General features: G+C 39.0%; 1 long non-coding RNA gene across 2 annotated transcripts in view; it reads left to right on the top strand.

Annotated features, from left to right (window-relative positions):
* The first annotated feature begins 2895 nt into the window (after positions 1–2895).
* The window catches only part of LOC106878235 (uncharacterized), an 18012-nt gene continuing 17138 nt past the window's right edge, over positions 2896–3769 (top strand). The window contains exon 1 of one of the 2 annotated variants that reach the window (XR_008263470.1): positions 2896–2966. This is a non-coding gene — a long non-coding RNA (uncharacterized LOC106878235). Of the gene's footprint in view, positions 3030–3769 lie in introns of both variants that reach the window. The other variant, XR_008263469.1, reaches the window with a different exon arrangement.

Raw genomic sequence — 3769 nt, 5'->3', positions numbered from 1 at the left:
AACTGGAGAATATTGTATGTATGTATGTATATATGTTTGTATGCTATAATTCAGATTTACCTTAGCAAGATCGATAAGTAGTTGCTAGGACGCAATATGCTTATTCTTATAATACCTATGATGCACACTATTTCTAAAATCTGGAGTCGAGGTAGTGTAAACTTACTGATATTCTCCGCTCCTTGTTCTTATATGAACCAGAAAATAAGTGCACGCTCTGTTGAAATGCAAGATTTTGCACTGTTACTCAACCCTGTAGCACTGTTCCCTTTGTCCGAAACAACTGTAAGCTAATGAAAGTGGTTTCTGGTCTTTCATTTGAGGCCACAAATTACAGTCTGAAATGAGTCGTTAGAACGTCAGACAGAAACTGCACTGTATTTGTTCTGAGATTCTTCGCTCTGAGTTCAAATCCCACCGATGTCCACCTTACATTTCATTCTTTCGAGGTCGAAAAAAAGGAAGGTTCCATTCCAAGGAGGGCATGTCTGGCGGTTGTTATCTCGGAGTTTTGCGTTCTGAGTTCAAATCTCACCATGCTCTAATTCGACAATAGGCTTAATCCGTTCCCCGGTTTAACACCATCACATGACATATTGACTGCCTTTAGCGGAATGCATTTCGTTGGAAGCATTAAGGGTTAGTTTCCCACTTCAGGATACCTTCTCCCCTGTTTTCCATCACTTTTGGAGTCCGTGCAACAAGTCGGAGCACCGTCTTCCTTCTTGACTAAATGATAAAAACAAAAATGATTAATTAATGTGTGTGCGCATGTGTGTGTGTGTGGTTGGCAAGTGTATACAAACAATCACACACAACACACATACACACACTCATGCACACACTCACACTCTCCCTCAGACTGGTATACACTTGCATATGCAAGGATAAGTCTACTAATAAACTATGTAAAGGGGAATAACTCAATATCTCAATATGGTAAGGGAAGCTAACTCATTTTTATATAGAAAAAAATTCTAATTTCGTTATTTGAGAAACGCAGACCGAGAGGTTGGCTGGCTGTTGCAGCGAGCGTCGCTGGCTTTTCTCCGCGTCAACACCTTCGCACTCATCTCCGCAACGTACAGCTGAACACGCCATTTGATCTGGGGTGTAAAACTCGTTACTCACTCCTCCCCTATCTTCTGATGCTTACCCACCCTTTTATCTTTTGCTTTGTTTCTTTGGTGAGGGTTTTTCTCTCGATAATTCGATATTTTTTACTTTTTTTTTTTCGTTTTCTTCCTATAAAAAAATATGTTGATAACAAATTTCGTCGTTCATTTAGAAGCGAACAAAAAGTATTGATGTGAATGATAAGCAATCCTAACGATATTATCTAGTGGGTCCCGAGGAAATTCCACAGAACGAAAAAGATTAAGAGAACCAATTTAAGAAAGAAACTATGATTTGCATTTTTATTTTTAGTATGCTAAATCATTTCACTTCCAGTCACAATAATATATATTATATGATTTTAAAGTTTCTTTCTGCTAAGCACTTTATATTTCCCTCTTTTTCTCTGCTTCTTCAATAAACTTTTTAACCGTGTAATTCCCATCTTCATTTCTCTCTTTCTCTTCACCTCTCACTTCCACTAACCACATGAGTGACAGTATAATACATCAGTTGGTTACCTACTTTCTCGCTCCTCCTCCTCCTCTCTAACACACTAAAGCGTAAAGTGTGAATTAACAGGGAGAATAATATTATAGATTTATTTCAATAAGAAAAACATTTTTTTTTCACTATCAACACACTACCATCATCATCATCACTATAATTTTCAGTAACAAAGCTCATTTTATTTCACTTCAGTTGATCTCATTGTTTATATCTACTTTTTCTTGCTGTCGATGTATATCTACTCTGACAATACAATGCTCCCCCCCTCTCTCTCTCTCTCTCTGTCTCTCTCTCTTTCTCTCTGAATGTAACTGCTTCCCATGTCCATCTCTTTGTATTTGACTTTCTTTAACCTTACCGCCAGAACATCACCCACTGCTAAATATTGTACCCTAAACATATCTCTTTCTTTTTACCTTCCCATCCCCACCCTATAGCACGCCCTTAACACTCTCCCTCTTTTCCTCTTTTCCCTCGTCATCTTTTTCTCTCGCTCTTCGGCTCTCCCTTCAACTACGTGATGCATTTGGCATCAGCTTTCACTACTTCTTCCTCGTTTTCTTCTTCTCTAGTGACACTCCTTCTCTCCCTCTCCCCCTTCTTTCTCTTTCATTTTTACTCCACCCCTCACTCAATTCATATCTACCTAACTAACTAACTAAAGTATAACGGGCAAACGAACAAGTTGATTATTATATAAATTCTTCGAATTCACTACAACAAATGCAGCTTATGATGAAGATGATGATGATGATGATGATGATGATGATGATGATGATGATGATGATGATATATACACACACACGCACATGCATATAGTTATATACACACTTATACATGCACACATACACGCACACATGCTCGCAGGCCTTTACAGCATTACGGAAACGCTGCGTTTCTCAAATTGTCATTCAAAAACAAGCGTGCACGCTCAGCAATGTCATTCGTTACCGAAGTATTGCATTTCTGAAAATGTTTCTACAATTTGGGAATTCCTCTCACAAAATATTTCTCTTGCTCTACAATATTCTCAAAAACACGACGCTTTCGTAAGGTGAAAGATACTTGTATCTTTGCATATTAACATTCAGTCTCGATAAACAATACGCACGCACGCACGCACGCACGCACGCACGCACGCACACACACACACACACACACACACACACACACACACACACCTCTGTGTATATGCAAATGCGTACATGTATGATAAGAATATAAATATATAACTCTGTATATATTTATATCTGACTATGCTTTTATGTATCTATCTATGCGTCTTTCCGTTTGTTCTCCCAGCAGTTGACAACCAGCGTTGGTTTGTTTTCGTCAAAGAGGTACGATGGAAGAAAGTATCAGATTTCACAAAATAAGTACTTTGGTCGACTAAACCCTTCAAGGTACCAATCCAGCATGACTGCCGAGCAATGATTAATACAAGTAAAAAACATACATACATACATACAAACAAAGAACTTTTAAGTGTAAAGAATGCTTTTATACGATAGGATAATGCATATTATGCAAACAGGTGCATATAATCAGGCAAACGCATATAAGATTAGTCTGATAATATATCACATTAATCTAAAAAATGACTAGCTTCATGCAACAAACATAGAACACTCTGTACACTATTTACATTATTCGGACTGGTGTCCACATCTTGATGCTTTCACTACGTTTCTACTGTTGTACACTTCAGCCTCCTTCATGTGTCTTGTGATTCACCTTAGTGCTTTGCATGGGATTGAACTCAGAACTTGTAGGTGACTGCACTCCATTAATCAACACTTTATCCACTACGCTGTGCCTATAGGCAGTGACAGGGTGAATGTTTTTAAGGCTTATGAACGTCCGTTGAGGTCTTATGTCGACTCCGTACCGATTTACTCTTTTACTCTTTTACTTATTTCAGTCATTTAGTCGAGCAAATCGACCCCAGGACTTATTCTTTGGATGCCTAGTACTTATTCTATCGGTCTCTTTTGCCGAGTCGCATAGTTACGGGGACATAAACACACCAGCATCGGTTGTCAAGCGATGTTGAGGGGACAAGCACAGACACACACACACACACACACACAGACACACGCGCGCGCGCGCGCGCACACACACACACACACACACACACACACAC

Source organism: Octopus bimaculoides, chromosome 2 (genome assembly GCF_001194135.2).
Source record: "Octopus bimaculoides isolate UCB-OBI-ISO-001 chromosome 2, ASM119413v2, whole genome shotgun sequence".
Taxonomy (NCBI): domain Eukaryota; kingdom Metazoa; phylum Mollusca; class Cephalopoda; order Octopoda; family Octopodidae; genus Octopus; species Octopus bimaculoides.
Note: the sequence above shows the minus strand (reverse complement) of the source record. Positions and strands in the feature narration are given on the sequence as shown.